This window comes from Grammomys surdaster, unplaced genomic scaffold (genome assembly GCF_004785775.1).
Source record: "Grammomys surdaster isolate TR1022 unplaced genomic scaffold, NIH_TR_1.0 126187, whole genome shotgun sequence".
Taxonomy (NCBI): Eukaryota; Metazoa; Chordata; class Mammalia; order Rodentia; family Muridae; genus Grammomys; species Grammomys surdaster.
Window position 1 is genome coordinate 9,365,106 of NW_021620993.1, and position 20,677 is coordinate 9,385,782.

Below are 20,677 nucleotides of genomic sequence, written 5' to 3' on the forward strand. Positions count from 1 at the left end.
ACACACACACACACACACACACACACGCACACACACACACACATACATACACACACACACATATGGCTGACTTTACTTGAAAATAATACAGGAATGAGACAAACTGAGCCAGCCAGGCTTGACAGGTCCACTTAAGTGCCCTACAGCTTTCTTTAGTATACATTGGTGCAACTACGTCCTACAAATGAGAGCCTGAAAATGACTATAACTTCTAACTCTTCTAGCTTTACCCTTCGCAATCTAAGACATAGTCTCCCTATGAAGCACAGGCTGGCATTAGACTTCCTACCTTAAGCCTCCTACCTTAGCCTCCCAGCAGCACTAAGATTACAGGGATGAATCACCACACCCAATTTCCTCACAGATCTTTTAGTACTTTGAAACTAGATGAAGGATGGTGAGGGTAGATTTCATGACATTCCTACTGTATCCCTGTCCTGCTAGTAGAAAATAAAGAGTATGTAGTCTACTGAGTCCAGTTTTCCTGTGCAGTCCCTGTAGAGCATAGGAGGATCACTGTCACATCTTCACAACTCTTCCCTTTGGGGTACCCATCCATGAAGAGAACTGCCCATGAATGGACAACAGAGAGAAGGTCCTACAATCAGCTCTGTGGGAACCAGATTAGAAATGACTCCTGGAAGAACACTAAGTTGTCACTTTACTTGGATAACTCCTTTCCTAAGAGTTGCAGTACTTGACAAGCCAGTGGATTCCTAATACCAACATAAGGAGCCAGCATGGGACATGGCACATCCTTGGGCTGCACCACAAGGTCAACTTTGCTCCAATGATTAGCTATGTGGTCTTGAGTAAGAAGACTAACCTCTCTAAGCTTGTTTCTACATTTTTAAATCAAGAGCTACTAATGTTGGCACTTCCTCTGATAAACACCTGACACAGGAGGATAAAAGAGAAAAAAGTGTCAGGGCTGGAGAGATGGCTCAGCGGTTAAGAGCACTGACTGCTCTTCCAGAGGTCCTGAGTTCAAATCCCAGCAACCACATGGTGGCTCACAACCATCCGTAATGAGATTGGATGCCCTATTCTGGTGTGTCCGAAGACAGCGACAGTGTACACTGTACTCATAAAATAAATAAATAAATAAATCTTTAAAAAAATAAAATAAAACCAATATTTAAAAAAAAGTGTCAAAAGAAAAGGAAAGCAAGCGCAGTTCTTTCCTCAGGTGCAACAGAACATGCCACATACACATCAGACAAAGAAGAGGACTGGAAAAGGACATGAGACAGCACTACTAGGTATGTTCAAGGCCAGATCTCAGACACATAGGGCAAAAGGCAGGGCACATAACACAAACTAAAAGGAAGGGTCAAGAAAACAAAGTATGTCCTCACAACAGCTAAAGGTGATTACCATACCTATAAATTAAACAACACAAAATAATATACTATTAAATGTCAAATGAGTAGCCAGGCAAGGTTGTTACAAGTTCAGAGATGGCAGAGACAATTCTACTGTAATGAGCTCCAAGTAGCTTCCTGGAGGTGGCAGCTACAGCCTAGAAAGAGGGGCAGAAAGTGATCAAAGACCACTGACTGGGTGAGAGGTCTGCAGGACACTAAACACATGTAAAGATGACTGACAAAGCAAACAGCCAAGAGATTTAGAATATGAAGGTAAGGCAGTGTATAGACCCCATCCTATAATCAGTAAAAGGCTCTCTCTCAGAAACCTGTAAAGACAATGTGATATCTGGCAGCAGAACAACAGACAGAAGAGGGGATCCAGGGGCCTAAAGAAAATTGGATCACTTGGAGTAGAAAGTCTTCCTGCTTAAAGGAGAAGTGGCTGCCCCTCAGTGAACTAGAGGGAGTCATGTGCTTGGGCTACCAGTTTTGGGAGGGAGTCCCTTGCTATGCGTTTAAAGAAACAAAGGAGTGAAGATGAAAAGAAACAGTTTGCAAATGAGAGCCCTCCTGTTCCTGACTTGTCATTTCTAGTCCTTTCATCTTTTCCCCTATGTTAAATTCAGGTGAGAAGGAGGCATGTAGCCAGTACACTGAGAACCTGCCAGTCTGGCCCAGGGTCAGGCCCCATGTGTGAGTAAGGGCAAATCCGTCTAACTTTCCCAGTCCCCCACCCTCACCTCCATACCCCTCAGGAGCGAAGGAGGGTCAAGGAAAGCTCTAAACTCCCTTTGAAAGACATGCAAACTCTGGTTCCAGGCTAAGGAAAGGCCATAGCTTATATTGAAGGCACAGGCTACCTGTCTACCCTCAACACCCCAGACCTTCAACCAGGAAGTCACAGTCAACTAGAGTCAGAAGGAGAGAAAAGGCATTCCTATAGAAAACTAGTTTTCATTTGTGTTTATTCAAATACAAATGGATCAATAAGCCAACTGATGAACCTGACAAATTGGCCTGAACAAACAGAGGTCATCAATGTTCCACTTCTTCCCCTAAAAACAACTCTTGAACAAGTCTGGAGCACAAAATGAAATTTCACCTCCATCACTTATTACAGCTTCTATTTTATTATGAATAAAGGGCTAAAAATGTGGCACACTCTTGAAATCCTAGCATTCAGGAGGCTGGCGAGTTTAAGGCCAGCCACAGCTAAGTAATGAGACTCTGTCTCAAAACACACAAACAAACAAAACAAAATAAAAACAAAAAAGTAAAGTTCTAGTCAGTGTGATGGGGGTCTCTTTTCCAATCCTTGTACAATAGAAACTAAACAAGAATAGCAGCCCTGGGCTGTTATAGGATGGAATAAATGAGGTCATTCATGCTGCTGTTTAACACAATACATGGCAAAAATCAGCAATAAATGCAAGCCACATGGAATTATTTTTAAGTCTGTGGGCCTCATTCCTTGTCTGAGAGACATAGGAAGCCTTGTAAGATGTTAGAAATCCAATGAGGACATCTTCAAGGGAAGAAAGGACAGCAACCCAGGTTCAGAAGGAATCTGTGTGTCCCACTTTGTGGAAAGCAGCAGGTTGGCATTCTTCTTCAGAATATAACAGCTGCCTTTCCTCCAGCTCTTGCCCAACCCCTCGGCTGCAAATACTCAGGGATTAAGAAGACATTCAAGCCTTGTTCTGTGTCATTTCTGCTCTGGCATTCTCTTTGGCCTCTTTATCCTAAATGCCATTTCTGCTCCTTAGCAAGCCTACATTAGAGAAACTGTCCTGCACTTTCAAGGCCCCTACCTTAGTATTTCCACAGATCCTTGCAACACCCTTGCAGCTGACACCATTTTACCAAAGGGAAATCCAAGATAAAAGTGAAACTTTCTGCCTCTGAGGTCAACGCTCATTTACATTACTAGCCTTACACCTGAAACAGAGATAGGATCCATGACAGCTCTCCTTCCCCAGAAGGAAGCACAAACAGGGCTGGCTGCATTAGAACTTCACATCATACTCCAAGGTATCATCACTCCCACAGGGAGGGATGGAACAGTCCCCAGAGAGAGGGCCTTCAGAAGGATTCCAGCTACCAAGTAAGCTGGTGGCTGCATCCTAACTATCCCTCTTGGTAGGAAATATGTCTTCGTGGAAAAAGAACACATGAGGGTAGGAGCATGAAACTAAAACTCAAAGCTGTAAATTACAGCAGGGGAAATACTCTGCCTGAGAGATACAGATGAAGGCTGAGCAATCTGTTCCTCAGCAAACTCCCTGGGAGAGAAGTGCATTTGAGCCCCACTCCAGATTTTATTCTTCACCAGGTTTTACCCTTCACCGCATCTCCTAACACTTCAAAGGAAGTATTTTTGTACAGCCCAGGGAGGAGTGTAAACTGGCCAGCTGCTTCCAAAGCAGAGAAATTAACCCTGAAAGGGCTGCTGGCCTGGCAGGATGGAGGGTAGGAGGACAAGTTCATGGGGAGCAGGTCATGAGTCCCCACACTCATCAGGCCTGCCCTTTCAGACCACACCAAGGGCACAGTTATTAAATCACTACAGAAAGGCAGGGCCTAGGCTCCTCTAAGCATACAAACAGCTAGTTATAAATACCCTCTTAGGCTAGAAGGTCAAAAAACGCAGCAGTTAGCACTTCAGTAGAAACTCCAGCTAAACACACAGACCTCTTTTGCTGCCTGAGCCTTCCCTGAGCCATTCTAAGAACTGTGGAGATCAAAAAGCTACTGGGACAAAACCTGCTCCCTGACGTCTGATCTGGTGTGGCATCATTGGGCAATACAGCTTCAACAGCCTTCCAAAAACAAGCCCTTTCTAAACAGTGTCTGGTGGAGGGGCTACCCCTCCCAGTGTTAGGTATGCCAGGATTTGGCTGACAGAAGACTCTAGGCCTGAGGGCCTTCCTCAGAGCCTTCACATACTCTTAATATCCATTGCTGTACAGATTACTTGACCCACATTTAAAACAGAATTCAGTTACTTTGCTGAATTTTGAGGATCCTCCCCCGAAACAAACACTGCACAGGACACTCCCCAGTTTACTAGTGAATTAAGTCATCCTCCATCTTTTTTTTCTGAGACAAAGTCTCATGATGCCCAAGCTGGCCTCAAACTCTTTATGTAACAAGGATGAACTCAACCTCTTCATCAACTTTCTGGCCCCATCTTCAACTTCTGATCCCCGCCTTCCCATTTTCTGAGTTTTAGGATTACAGTCATTTGCCACCATGTCTGGCCCTTTGTACGTGTTAGGAAAGCACTCTACCAACTGAGTTACATACACAGCCACAACTTAAGTCTGTGAGTTTGAAGTTGGCAGTGAAACCAGCCTGGGCCTCTGTCAAGAATACATTTATCTTGCTATCTCTCCTCTTTTTCTTTTTCTTTTTTTTTTAATTGCCACCACTCTATCACAAAGACTATGGACTCTAACAGAAACTTCCATCATTTCACCAAGCCGCAGTATTCTGTATAGTACCAGGTGAGACCTCAGAAATACTCAGGTGGGGGCCACCTCCTGTCACCTGGCTGATGCTACTAGGTAATCAGTGACAGCAGATGAATGTTAGCCCCATCCCACTGGCAAAGGCAGCCTATAATTTACTGAGACTGAAAAGTAAGCTATAAATAGCTGGTGTTTTTAATGCTGTCAGGCCTCCAGAAGAGAGGGGGCCTAACAGCTGGGGGTAGCAGGGGACGGGGCTCTGGGGTTCAAAGGGCTAGAATTTGGAAATCCATGGCAGTGCAGTCAAAGCATCTTCAAAGACTGTTACTCCAAGAGTGTTGCATTCAATCTCATGACACTACAAGAAGGGGAGAAAGACTGTTCAAACTATCAATCAGGATTTCCAAACTACGGGTTAGCAGTAGAGCACCAAGTCTGTTTTTATGGACATTCCACACAATTCAACAGCAAGGGAATGGGAGTATAGCTCAGTGGTAAAGCACTGAGCTTTGCCCTGGCTCTGGGTTGTATCCCTAGCGTGTGTGTGTGTGTGTGTGTGTGTGTGTGTGTGTGTGTGTGTGTGTTTGGGGTGGGGGGGAGAAACTAATTCCTAAACCTTATGTCCTTATGTTGCTGTTTCTGTTTCATTTAGGCTTCTAAACCACAAGGATATCCCTCCTTAAATATACACAAGGTAATTAAGAGGATTCATTTAGCCATTCAACAAACTTTCTTCTGAACTTTACTCTTAGTATAAAGAACAAAGAAGAACCTTTTGATAATTTCTAACAGAGAAGATGGGTAATGAAAGTAAACTATTCCCCAAAATAAAGAGGTAACCTTATAGTATTGAATCTAATTACATTAAAGTTTGGCATAAAACTATGTAACTAAAAAGTTATGCTCAGTAACTGACTTTTAAGCTCTCCAGACACAATCGGACTTTAAAACAAAACAAAAAACTCTACACTCATTTGTTCTTTTAAAGTAACTATCCCCAAAGATTTCCTAAAACCGAAGACTATGAGGAAGGCAGATGAGTGGTGAGTGAATGTGGCTTTGGGTGCTTTACTCTAAACACAGATGCCTTGGTCAGAAATCCCCAGTCAGCATCAGGCTCAAGGCTGCTGGGCAATGCTACGGGGGATGACTTCAACCGTCCCATACTGCAAGTCATCTGTTAGTGGTCACACAAATTCAGGCAAGTGAAGGTGATAGATGCAACTCAAACCCTGTACCCCAAACAATGTATCTCCCTTCCTCCAGATGTCACTAAAATGTCTTCTTGCTGTGGGGTAGAACATTAAAAGGGTTATTATATTGACCATATCAAACAGTCCATGGTCCTTCCTCAACTAAACAAAGTCCCAGTTTCAAAATGAGGAGGAATCCCAAAACCATCTCCTATGAAGAACAGAAAGAACTTGGTACACTCAGCAATGAGAAACCAATCTTACTGATTTTATTGATGAAAAGAGAGGGTTCAGGACCTTCAAAAGCCTGAAGGCTCATCATGCCTTAGTGACTGTTGAGGTTAAACTGTATTTCAGAATTAATTAGTATGAAGCCAAACATGATGGTAAATGCCTCTCATAACAGCACTGCCTCCTGAGAGGCAGAAGCAGGCAGATCTCTGTGAATATGATGCCAGCCCTGCCTACATACAGAGTTCTAGGACAGACAGGGCTACATAGAGGGACACTGTCTCAAAAAAACAACAAACAAAATTAATATGAAGGTCTCCTAGCATCTGAGAACATGACTATTTGAGGATAGGGTCTTAAAGAGACAGTGAAGCTAGAATAGTCGAGATAGTCTTATTTTTTTAATTATGAGCATATTTGTTTGTCTGTGTGTAAATATTTGTTTGTTTGCAGGTGTCCATGGGTACTAGTAGCATCAGATCATCTCACCACAAACTAGAGTTACATCTGATATGGCCACTTGGAATTGAGGTCCTCTGCAACAGTCTGAGCCCTTAACCACTGAACCATCTCTCTAGCTATAGTGATTGCAGTGTTTATAGAAGGAAAATCTGCACAGTTAGAGGACAGATCATAGGAAAACAGTCAAACTCCTATCTGATTAGCTTTAATTATCAACTTGACTGAATTTAGAAGTATCTAGGAGACTGACAAGGCAGATAGATAGATAGATAGATAGATAGATAGATAGATAGATAGATAGATAGATGTGTCATACTAGTGTTTCTAAAAAGGATTAAAGGAAGAGAGAAAGTCCACATTGGACACAGATGGCACCATCCATGGACTCGGTACTCCAGACTGAAGAAAAGATAAGAGTAGAAAAAGCCAGCATATCACTCTGGTCAGTGGTGTGATAGAAGAATAACTAGTAATAATACAGCTCTCATCTTCTAAGCCATGGAAGAAGCCAGAAGAAACCAACTCTGCCATCACCCTATTCCTGGACTTCTGGCCTCCAGAACTGTAAAAAAAAATAAATGTGCCTGATTTTCAACCTACCCAGTCTGCACTACTTGCTATGCCTGCCCTAAAATACACACTAGGAGGTAGCTGTGGGATAATGAAACATTTAATTCTACTTGGGGGTGGAGAGATGGGAGGAAAGCTTTGTAACAATCAGCTCTCTGCAAATAAGAGATGGTGAGGGGGAACATAGACATCCTGTAAAGAAACAGAGCTCTGGGGAGTCAGCTGCTGCTGATATCCCTGGAGGTGGGGGGAGGAGAGTGAGGAGGAATAATATGAGTGTGGTGTACACCTTTAATGTTCCCAACACTTGGGAGGCAGAGACAAGCAGCTCTCTGTAAGTGTGATGTCAGCCCAGTCCAGTCTAGCAAAGGCTACAGTGAAACCCTGACTCAAAAATAAGGGGGTGCACACTAAGTCAACACTCGATTAAATACAGGACTTAGTTGGAGAAGAATTTAAACTTCTCACCTCAGAGTTTATCCCCTTTGAGCCTTAGAGAAGAATATCTAATCTAGCCAAGTTTGTGCCATATACTCTTTCCAAATTTCATGCACTAAGGTAGACAAGTCTGGGAAATGCATCCATTCAATTCAGCCTAGCACCTCCAAGGTAGCTGGACCTGAGAAACAGACCACCAAACTTACAGTATGAAAGTAAATTTGGGAAACACAGCCACACCAACCAACCTCAAGATGGTAACCCAACAAAGTGAGGCTTGAATATCAGCCAGTGATCCTTACAGGTTATCGTGAGTGCACTCACACATACATACAACCTGAAAACAGCTTGCTAAGTTGTCACAATAAAGGCCACCTCTGCTTCTTGCTATCTCCATCCCTCAAAGTGCCACAGAACAAGTTTCCTGAGTCCAGGGCTAGGATCACTTTAGGGTAATATCATATGGTCTTGTATGGCATGGCTTCTAATTCCTTGCATATCATCACTCACAAAGATCATGATCTGCTGAGTTGAAATGAAAAAGCACTCCCATCATCTTCGAAAGGTGTGCCCTTGGTTCTTTCTAGCTGGTGGTGACTATATATCCCAGGGCCTTTAAGGTAGAAGAAGATATCCTCTTGGCCTATTCTACTCATAATCCAACAGGCACAAACCCTTAACCAGTTTAACATTACTAGGTACATAGTACAGAATCTTCCCAAGTCCTTTAGGTCCTTTAAGAAAAAGTTTTGTGATCAAGTATATTTGAGTGATCCCAGATTAAACAGATTTTTTTTTCTCCAGTAGGACTTTTAGGGAACTATAATAAACATCATTTCTCAAAGTGAGTTCATAAAATCCTTTCACCCTAGATCATTCTGCAGTGTTTGGTGTCTTTTAGAAGATACCTTGAGAAAAGCTCATCTTGGGCACACTTCACAGAAACCTACTCATGGCTTAGAAAGTACACATCAAGAGTGGGCCTTGTAGAATACACTTTTAATCCCAGCACTAGGGAGGCAGGGGCAGATCTCTTGAGTTCAAGGTCAGTGAACTCTATGATAGCCAAGACTACATAGAGACTCTGTCTCAAAAATACAAACAAAAAAAGTACACATCTATTTAGATACTGGTGTCCTGAAATTTTATAATTTTCCAAGCCAAACTAAATCAAGCCACTTCAGGATGGGAAGAGAATGGCTCCGTAGAGCACATACTGTTCTTTCAGGACCCAAGTTTGGTTCCTAGAACCAAAGTCCTGAGACTCAAAACTGCCTGTAACTCTTATGTGAGGGGATCTGACACCCTGTTCTGGCCCTGTGGGCACCTGCACTCATATGGCAGATACACACACACACACACACACACACACACACGAATAAAAATGAATTAATCTTAAATCAAGGCACTCAGTAAAGATCCAAGTTAGTGAAAGCTAGAAAATTATGTCCTTGAGCCTAGAAGTCTTTGCCCATGCCCAAAAGAACTAAGTCTCGAAGGCTCACTGAGACACTAGCAAAGGCCAGGAAAGCTTCCACCTCACTTCCCTGAATAACCCTGTGAGAATGGAGCTTTTAGACTCCCAACTGTAATCTAGCACAGTTAAAAGATAAGGATCAACTGTAATCCAATACACCTAAAAAATAAGAGATAATAATTAAGGTTTTAGGAATTCTTTTTTGTTGTTTTGTTTTGTTTTTTTAAGGGGAAAAAAAGGAGTAGGCAAAAGGAAAGTAAGATCCAGTGGAGCTAACACTGTGAGAAGCAGGGTAAGAAAACCCAGTTAAACATTCTGAGGAAAACTCTGCCTGCACTGGCCTGGTTCATTCTGCACCTCTTGCCCTAAATAAAAAAGCTGACACGTGCTTTGGTTCTGGCTCGAACAAGCACTGTTTCTGGAACAGCTCCACCTTGGTTACGTGTTTCTACTTTAAACATTCCACAGTTGCTGAAGGCCTCCCAGGAGCATCTGCTCCTGTTTCTCCTGCAGGAGAGTGTTTGTTTAGTTTGATTACAACTTTGAAGAGGGATAGAAATTCTGGCTCAGAAGAATTTAATGGCGAGTCCTTCTCTTACATAATTTGTAAACAAACAGAGTTTATCCCAGTGTGGCTCATTTGGCTCACTAGCTGTATTAAAAAAAAAAAAAAAAATTCTCATTCAGTTTGGAGAAACCACAGTAACACCATCAATAACCAGAAAAATGTCCAAACCAGCCTATCACTCTATTGCCTAATTCTAAGACTGGGGATGGGACATGCTTACACAAGCTCTCTGCTAAAACCAAGGTTTGTCCACTGAAATCCCAAACTGAAGAGTGAGGAGCAGAACTTAAAAGATGCCTGATGAACTGCTCTCCAGAAGTCTCCACACTCTCCTGGTCTATTTTCAAAACCTCAGAAAATAAGTTGAGTCTTAAGGTCAAATGCCACAACAACAATTTTCTCCCAAGGTGATGTGAATGGCTAAGTGTACAAGTAGAGAGCAATTTGTTACAAATAACACTAGAAGCCAAAGCTGTCCTATTTATCTTTAATAAAGTGAATTTAGGGCTGTCACAAGAACGTGACTCCCTGACATTCCAAATTCTTTTCTTCATAGGAGTAAGTGCTAGAACAGCCCCTGCACACTGCTGCTGTAGAACATGGGGCAGGAGGGAGGTCAAGCCATCAAAACTCTAGCACTAAGCATGGATGCCATCTGTTTTCTGCCTGAGGTATTCACCTCTGCCTGGTTGTACTCATAGCTATCCCTACCTTCTAAGCTATGTGTCCTCCTCCCTCTCTAGTTAGGTGCTCTCTCTCACTTAGATGAAATCCATCTATAGATCCCCTACTCCTGGCAGGACCCTGACTTAAGGCCACATGCCTGCCAGTCTACAGATGGCAGAACAGAGGATCAAGAGAGAAGAGCTGGTTCACCCTTAGGTTTCATTTCACTGTCATGATTCTGGCCATGCTTCACATGGTCTTTCCTTTCTCCTGCTTTGCCCTAAGCTTATCCATACCAGATGACTCTGATATACACAGCAAAAATAAGCCCAAGTGCCAACTGAGTGCCAACCCAGCCTGGATCTCAGCAAAGGAAGTGGGGTATCAGGGGCAAATCCAAGAACAGGCCTTCCTTAAATGGGGCATAGCCCAGGACCATTCTCTGGTTTCTAGACACATTCTTGGCATTAGGCATGTAGCACTCATGCCTCTGTAAATAACACTGCAACCACCTAAAGTTCGTATCTTTTCTCCAATGACTAATCAGCCAACTCCAGAAGATACCCAAAAAAGAGACCAACCATGCCATGAGCACTATTCAGAAAACCACAAGCTCTACACTCATGAACCTTCTCTAAGAAAGAGGTCATTAGGGTTGGGGCTCAGAACAGTGAGGCCAGACATACCTTGAAACACCCAGGCTGCTGCAAATCTCCTATCTTTGTATCCAAATAATACACTACAAGGCAGACCATACTGAAGACTCAAGATAGCTTTCATCCACAAAGAGAAGAAAGAAATGTTACTTTGCTTTCTTCCTGTCTTTCAGATCTAAACAAACAGAGGATTCCACAAATGAGGAAAGTGCATAGCTCCAGTAAAGGTGCTCTCTTCTCCCCTGAGAACTGCATCTCTCTAAGAACGCAAGCATACAGATCCAATTAAAAAAAAAAAAAAAAAAAAAAAAAAAAACTACTCTATACCTGCTAGGGTGAGTTTTGGTTTGGTTTGAGGATTTTCACAAAAATCCTCCGGGTCTAAAGGATCTAAATGGAAAATGCATGCAGAGTGGAACTGATACACAGAACCTCTTAGGAAGGGTCCCAGCCTCAAAGCTGATGGCTCCAGTTGCTGCCTGGTCCCAACTGGCAAATTTCCACAAAGAGTTAAGAGCACAGAAGCCTTTAGCAGAGCTTTAGAAAACAATTCAAAACTCAAAAAAAAAAATCATTTTCATTTAAAAATATCAACTAAGATACTAGGCTTGGGACCAGTGATCTGTACACTATGCCACCAGCTTCATCTCTGCTCCCACAAAGACAAAATGAATCACCAAGCTTTAAACCTAAGTGGAAAGCAAGCACAATCATTATACTATGAATGCAAGCCCTTCCCTTCTCTTCAGCAAACACAAACTACACCCAACTGATAGAACAGCCAACAATCCAGCTAAGCATGAAGAGGGGTAACGCAGAAAGGATTTTGCTTCTGTTACTACTTTGGGGGGATGGGTGCACACAGGCACAGAGGTACTTCAGGACATAGGGCAAAATGATACTCTGTACATATCACTGTAAATGCAAACCTCAGAGGTTGGAGATATGGCTCAGTGTATATGAGCATATACTGCTTTTCCAGGACCTGAGATCGATTCCTAGTACCCAATATCAGGTGGCTCACAAATGCTCCTATCTCCAGCTTTAAGAGAATCTGACTCCCTCTATGGTCACATGCACTAGTGGCCACAAACACAAATATTCACATAATTTAAAATAATAAATCTTTAGCCAGGTGTGGTGGTGCACATCTTCCATCCCAGAACTTGGGAGGCAGAGGCAGGCAGATCTTTACGTTCAAGGCCAGCCTAGTCTACAGAGTAAGCTCCAGGACAGCAAGGGCTACATAGAGAAGCCCTATCTTGGAAAAACAAGACAATCTTTAAAAGAGAAAGAAATGCAAATTCTTCCACACCCCTGTGGTACTAAGTAAATCCTCTTGGTTTTGTTTTGTTTTTTAACTCAAATGTTACTAGTTAGTGATAGCCACATTATCTACTCTGACAGACTTGCACAGTAGACAATACTATTTCAAAGTTGTTCTCTAGCTTTCCAACTGTACAGGAAAGGCATAAAAATGACCTTAAGTCTATTTTAGGGAGCTTACAGAAATAACAGCAATTGATTTTCATGTGTCTTCTGGTCTAGATTAAATATGTTCCCAATCAACTGAACAAATTAAAAGTATACTGAAATTGGTCCAATCTATCCTGCAGCCATCTCACTGTGTGCACTGAGGCCAGGGATACAGCACAGGGCCTGTGTGTCAGCATTGTCAATGACTGAAACTGTGGAGCCTTGAAATGAAAACAGCGACAGGGTGTAACTGAATCTGAACATGGTGCTGGTGGGAAAATCAAATCAAAGCAAAATCTTATCAACAAATCCCCATGGAGCCAGACTATGAGAAAGCACGGACACCATCTGGGCACTGTGGGGAACCAAACTGTCACCACCTGCTCCCTTGGCAAGTTTCTAGTACATTCTCAAGTACTGGAAGGTTCTTATATAGAAGAGACTAGAAAATTTAAGAGAAATTAGATAAGATTAAATAGTTGAAGAATAGCACAGGGCCATACAAGATAAACTATTACTAAAGTGTATCTGTGCTATTTGGCACCTTAGGGTTTTATTTCACTTCAGGAAATTTTTCTTCAGGTAGCAATTAACATTTCAGCTCAAATTCTCCTAAGAGGGAAATGGGCAGGGTGATTGGGGGGACACACAACCAACAGGATGGTCCCACCTAGCATCATCTGGCTTCAAGGAGGCCTCAAAAGCATCTGTTTAAAGATGATATAAAGCTCTGTATCAGTGCCTCTGTCCTGGGTCCCTGTTGTAAACGACAGACCTCCCAGCTTTAGCTGCCATGGTGTCTTCTAATGACTGATTTACCTGTCCTCCCACAGGACTATCAACTCTTTCAAACAATGACAATTTGGTAACACCAAGTCACTAATGTATTATTTCATTTAAGCTTAATAATTCTTTTGAGGTAGAAGCTAAATGGCCCATGCCACTGATAGGAAAACAGTTCACAGAGGCTGGAAGACCTGGCCAAGGTCATCCTGCTGGCATTGGCAAAGCCAGCAAACACCTATCTGGCACCAGTGTGGCTGTTATATGGCAAAAACCTGTCAGCTCTGATCAGAACATAACACACAGATTTCAGACTCAAGGGTTTTTTTTTTCTTCTTCTCTTTTAAAACCTGTAAGAGCCTAGCAGACCACCACTGTATACACCTACCCATAAGAGCCTAGCAGACCACCACTGTATACACCTACCCAGAACTACCATGCAGTAAGGCTACACAGTCCTGAGTTCCAGCTCTAGTTTCAGCTATGTTAAACCACACTGCCCTTTGGTGTTCTCATCCAAAATCATGGGAGTAAACTTCATCATTCAGAATCCTCCTGAGGATCTGGGGACACAGTGTAAAAGCCCAGGGACAATGTCTTAACAGAGCATCCATTCATTCAAACATCTATTTCATCAACCACGTACTTGACCTTCAGACCCACAAAGCTACCATGTAGTAGCAGGCAGAGCCAGCAGTGCTGAAGGAAGTCATGAAGTCCCAGTTTCTGCCTGTCCCAGCCAGGTAAGTAACCGAGAGCCAAGAGTTCAAAAACTTGGATTGTTTAACAAGCAAAATGTTTACCTGAGCCTACATTGACAGGCTGCTGTCCTCTCTCTCTGCCACATGTTTTCATTGGTACAAAGTTTCTTTATTTTTCTTAGTGGCTTAACAAGTCTCTACATTATATCCTTGTTTATCCCATTCCTGAGTCTTAAATCTTTGATTCCCTAGTATTTTAGACAACAAGTCTAGTACAGCCACAAGAAGCAATTCTACAATCAAGAGACCATAATCTCCAAGGGTCCATTACAAGTCACACCTTCTGGAGATTCAGACAATGCAGGCAGGAAGAGCAAGACATGGCCACTGATCATCTTCCACAAAAACTGCACAAGGCACCACACCAATCTGAATGCTTCCAGGTTACCAGAAAACAGATTCCCAAAAGAAACTCTGAATTTAGAAGGTCAAGGGACAAACAAAAAAAGTCAAGGGACAAACAGAAGTGCCTCAAGCAATTTCAAGTGGACTTAATACAGAGGGATGGTCTTTACTGAAGAGATAAGAAGAATTGGCCTCCTATATGTGAAGGCAGCCAGAGTCTTCATCAAGGCTGCAAAGCAAGCAAAAATAAACCAGCAGGATAAAATGAAAGCTGTTGCATGAGGAATAACTTTTGCTCCAGTTTTTTTTTTTTTTTAGAGCAAGACAGAAGAAGAGAAAAAAAGAAAGCACATACTGAAATGATCTAAAGCTGCCTATAAATATTTAGGAACATCAAAGGCAGTCCTGTTAAATTAAAAATGCTGTCACACAGATAGGAACTAGCCTCTAGCACTGCCAGCTTCAACATGTGAGCCTGTGATCTGAGGAGAGAGGGCTCAGCTCCTCAAGAAATCTGATTCACTAAAGAAAAAAGTGAACAAGCAGTTGAGTTTTAATAAGGGCATTAAATACCTTAGGAATGAGCTAATTAGAGTTTAACTCTTTCAAGATTGTAGGAGCTCTTAAGAATGCTGTAAAGTAAGCTCCCTCCAGAATCTAGTTAAATTGCTCTCAAAACCTCCACCGTAAAGAAAGTATTAAAATGGCACCTCAGGACTTCAAAGCTGATAACTCTCAACAGGTCAGCCTAGGCACAACAGGCAGAAGCTACATGAGAACTGTATTCTGGAGTGAAGTAAGGTAAGGCTGGATGGTTGTTTAGAGGCAGTTTTTTTCTCATCTAGATAGGAACAAATTGTGATACTGGGTATGAATGAACCCTGTGGGTATGAATGAACCCTTAACCCAGCAGACTTTGTGGACAAATTCAGAGTATCAGGTAGGAAGCCCTGCTGACATCACTTATTCCCTAACTACACACAAAATTATAGCTGATCCTCCCAGTCACATTCAAGGTCTCTAACAGAAGTCACCCAACAGTTTTCCTTGCACATAGCCTCAATCAGAATCCCAAGAATTCCCAGTCAGTAAAGTTTCATTCTAACAGCAGACCCTTTCTTTGGCCTTGAAAAGAATGAGTGACGCATGGGTGAAGCACACCTCTAATCCCAGCACTTAGGAGTGGCGGCAAGAGGATCAATAGTTTAAGGTCATCCTCCGCTACATAGCAAGTTCAAGGCCAGTCTGAGCTACAAGAGACCCTGTCTTAAAATCTACACACCCTTTACAGGCTATCTTTCCATCACCTAGTTTCAAAAATGTGAGAAGAGGTAGGTAGGCAGTAATACAAATCACCTTCCCCATTCAAGGAGAGGAATACACTGCTTGCCTTTGAGGATGGGAGTAGAGGACAGAGAGAGAAGGGGAGATTTTAAAAGCCCACAATACACTCCAATCATTCCCATTTTTAGAAAAAGTCAATGTGTCTAATTTGGGGGGGAAGGGTAAGATTAATAAACTATTTGCTTTGGCAAATTTCATGCTGGACTGAACCAAGTGCTGAAGTCATTTTGTGTATGCCACATAATTAGGCTCACAGTGTGGCCTCAATATACCATAGCTCTCCCAGTGCTCAGGGCAGAATCAACCACTCTGCTTTCCTTTAGACCAAATGCAGATCTCAGGACTCAGCAACAACAGACAAGGAAGCACAAAGGATACATTGCATTCCTGCCAAATTTGGGGGGGGGGGGGGTTCACTCCTCAGTCAGTGTTATCTTTTGGACTTGAGTAAAAATGATCAACCACTGGGAACCATAGCACAAAAGTAAGGCACATGTGGAAAATGTCTCAAAACTATGTCTGATATTTTCATTCTCACCCTGACTCAACATCCACTGCATACTGTGAGTAACTCAAGTCATCCTTGAGTCAAATCTTGGAAGGATGAAGAAACAGAGATCTAGAGAAGCAAAGCCCACCTTCTACATGCTGCAGGGTTCTTCTTCTAATCATCTTGATATCAAAGCAGCTGTGATTATCACATGAGTTCTTCACAAGGTTGGGCCACCAGCATCCCCTCATTAGGAAGTGCCATGAGGCTTGTAAGGCTCAAAAGGGACAGGAGGCTGTGGGCTCATCCCTCCTCAATAATATATAGGCAGTTAACAACTCCAACACACACACACACACACACACACACACACACACACACACATCCCAAACCAATCCAAACCAATAAGCAAACAGAAATATTCTTCCTTGGTGGTGTAGATACCTGTAAGTTGTTCATGCTCTTGAAAATAACCCTCTGTAAGTGGTTCAATTAAACTCACTGGTTCACCAAGCTAGAATTGAGTGGAATTATCTCTTTGGCCTGTTGTAGCCCTATGTGACAGTGGAAAATAAAAACAGACTCTCCAGGAAAAGTCAAGCAATATCACAGTAGTAATAGTCAGTGTAAGAATGTATAACCAGACAGTCTGACCCCAGACAATGCACTGAGCAGACTTTCCTTTTATCAAAAAAACCACATAACTGCAGTGCTCTACAGAACTCACAATATAAGAAACCTGACAAACACTGGTCTAACAGTGTCTAACACTAGTCTAACACTAGTGCTGATGATGTAAGCCTCCTTCCAAGTCTTCAGATACAGCTGGCTAACTGTATAGTTACCAAGAACTAAAGAGACTCTATATACAAGTCAGATTGAACTCCAAAACTTAATTTGCAAGTAATGATTAAGAATAAGTATTTTCACCAGGAGTAGTGATGCATTCCTTTAATCCAAGCACTGTGAGCCCTGCACTCAGGAGGCAGAGGCAAGTAGATGTCTGAGTTAAAGTCCAGCCTGGTCTACATAGTAAGTTCCAGGACAGCTAGGGCTGTTACATAGAGAAATTCTGTCTTGAAAAACAAAACAAAAAACAAACAAACAAAAAACATATTTTCAGCTGGGCACGGTAGGGCACACTTTTAATCCCAGCACTCGAGAGGCAGAGGCAAGAGGATCTCTATGAGTTCCAGGACAGTCAGAGCTGTCTCAAACAATCAAAATAATATAAAATATGTTCCCGAATTCTGAGGATCCCATGCATCAGTCAGCTTATGTTCAAAAGTTGGCACAAAGAGTTTGACAAAGCAGACAAAGCAGATGCCAAGACTCGATACTAAATCTCTGACAGTCTCCTCGGTGTCTATTTCCTCATTTTACATACATGGTTCCCCGGTTTTCTAGGAAGGAACCTCAGAAAAAAGAATTGGCAAGGCAGACTTGGAAGTGACAATGTATAGACAGGTGCAACACCACCCACAGGGAGAGAAACATCTCAAGGACACCCAGCCTGAGCACTGCACAACATTAATGAATATTCTGCACATCTGTCCTCATCCTAAACCCAAAATAGCTTTCTTGTAATACTCACAAAGGCCCTTTGGGAAGGGTGTTTCATTCTAATATAGTGTCAGAGTAGATTCTGTTATAACAAGCAAAGATTATATGTGGCCAATCCAAGCAGTGATGAGACTTGAGGACAAAGGCCTCCACACGACGACAAACTGCCTAGGCTGTTGAACCTGGGCAGGGTGCAGCCTCCAGTGGCTGTCAGGCCTCTTGAAGAGAGGAACCAGCAAACCAATTCCCTACCTGTACTCTTAGATTCTATCTGGTTTCCTAGGCCTGATCAATTCTCTCTGACATGAAGTGCCATGCAGAACACCATCTGCTTTGTAGTTTATCCCAAATACTAGCTTTCCTAACTGCTGAGGATAGGAAAACATAAGATCCTATGTATAGCCAGGCCTGGTAGGAGAGGTCTGCAATCCCAGCTACTAGGCTGGCTGAGGCAGGAGGATCAACATGCAAGGCCAGCCTGTGTTGCATAGGGCAGACTAGAGTGAGACCCTAGCTCAAAAGGAACAACAAAAGCATTCAAACTACAGCCATGGTGGTTGCTAACACATGAGAACGGAGAGAAGGTGGCCTTCTGGTACAGGAGGTAAGGGGAGAAGTGAGAATAAGGAGCAGCGGGGGATAGAGCCCATCTACCCTTTCTCTTATTCTACTCCCTCTCCCCAGTCAGTCATCACTAGATTAGGTACCAGAGAACAAGGATATTGGGATATGGGGGGGCTGGAGGGAGGGGTTCATAATATTAGATAAGAGAGTCTTCTTCATTTACCCCAACATGTAAACTACACATTAATCAGAAAGTTAATATAGATCATTCCCAGATTTACAAAAAGACAATTAATTAAAACAAGCTTGCAAAAGAAAATTAATTTAATGCTATCAAGTATGCAAAAGAGAATTCTAAGGCTTTCAGGGCTGGAATGATGGCTCACCCGTTAAGAACATTGCTGCTCTTTCTAGAGGGTCTGTGTTCAATTCTCAGCACCTACAATGGTAGATCACAACCATCTGTAACTCCAGTTCCAGGGGCTCTGACATCCTCTTCTGACCCCCAGAGGCAACAGGCATGCACATGGTACACAGACATACATGCAGGCAAAACATTCAAGTACATTAAAAATATACATAACAATAGTAATTGAATTGCTATTCAAAAGTTCTACAGTTTTCTACATCTCTTTGAAAAGAATCACTTAACTTGAAATATCCAAAACTATTCTGCCTCCACACCATGAACTGTTTTAGAGTCTCCCCTTTCCAAAAAACAAGGTTGGCATAGCAACCAAGGCCAGTCACCATGGTCCCTAACCACATCCGCTGAGGCTTGGCACACTGAAACGTGTGCCAACTCTGTTGTCTGTAGGGCACTCTTGGCCACAGTATATAGCAAGTTATAATCAAGTAAAAAACCTTCATATTCGTATAGAATACAGCTCAACGTAAATATTCATTAAATGTGAGAGCCTATGGTGATGAAATGTTGAGACTGCAAATTTAAACATAAGAATCAGGAAATGCAAAAACTACCACTGCCTCTGAAACCTGAAATCATCCACACTGCACATTCAACACCACAAACCAATACATATATGTCCTAGACATTTAAATCTAGTAACACCAAAACTTCTAAACCATGTATTTATCTGTTCATTTAATAACTAGAGCAAGGGGAGCATTTATTGATGGGCTTTGGAACATATCTGAAATAGATATGCCACAGAAAAGCAGCCATGAAAATCCTCTAATACAAGTAAAATATAGCACTGTATATCACTTCTGGAATAGTCCTAAAGATACTGGAATCCATGTGTCCCACACTACCCCATACAAAACAGCAAGAGACAAAACAACAACAACCTTAGCACTCAACAAGTACAATGAAGCAATAATTTCATAATTTTTGGATTACAGAGACCTCACAGAGTAAAAACAATCAAACTGAGACCTAAGACTAATATATAGTCCTCAAGAACAAAACTACCGTCCTTTGTCAAGGCATATGATACAACTTCCAAAGGGGCAAAAATTATTTGAAGGAACACACAGCATATATTTAAGAACTCACATATAGCTGCTACTGGCAGGTCACTCAAGAACAGTTTCCCCAAAGCACCAGGTTTTGTTATTGTTTTTAAGTTTAGTGAGTCAGGGACACTAAAATATACTAATTTAAATAAATACATCCTTAAAGTCTAGAGTCAGGCTAAATGCTTGTTTCTCTAACAAGTTCACAACACATGCCCAAGGCAGTCAGTCACATTCCAGGCTGGAAGTAGGTAGAGGCTGTTAAAGACAGCACAAGCAAGGTGGAGGTTTTATTTGGTTGGATGATGGTTGGTTGGTTTGTTTTTGTTGGCTGACTGGTTTTGACATAAGCTAGCCCCAACTCATAATCCTTCTTTTTCAACCTTCTTCATGCTAGGATCACAGGAGAATGCTTTCACATCTAGTAGAGTGAAATTTTATGAGTCTGGTCTATCCCAACTATTTGGAATTGCCTAGGACACACTCATGACTGAAAACTGCTTATCAATAGTTTCTACAATTATAGACAGTTCTCTGTCACAGGATGTCTTTTCCTACACTAACATTCTCCTTTCTATGCTATTCCAAAGTACTAGACCTAGAGGCATTTTAGTTCAGTAATTTTCTTAAAGGTGTACATGCAAAGCACTAGAGGGATGGAATGTTCTGTCTCAAAGGCTATGCTAGAGGAATCAGAAAGCACTCGATGGACTGGACTAGAAGTTTTGGTTTCAAATGGCAGCTGGGAGAGGGTAAAAAGAATCAAAGGCA

General features: G+C 42.2%; 1 protein-coding gene across 1 annotated transcript in view; it reads right to left on the minus strand.

Moving 5' to 3' along the window:
- Znrf3 (zinc and ring finger 3) overlaps positions 1 to 20,677 on the minus strand; it is a 166,264-nt gene that overhangs the window by 133,820 nt on the left and 11,767 nt on the right. The window lies entirely within an intron of this gene.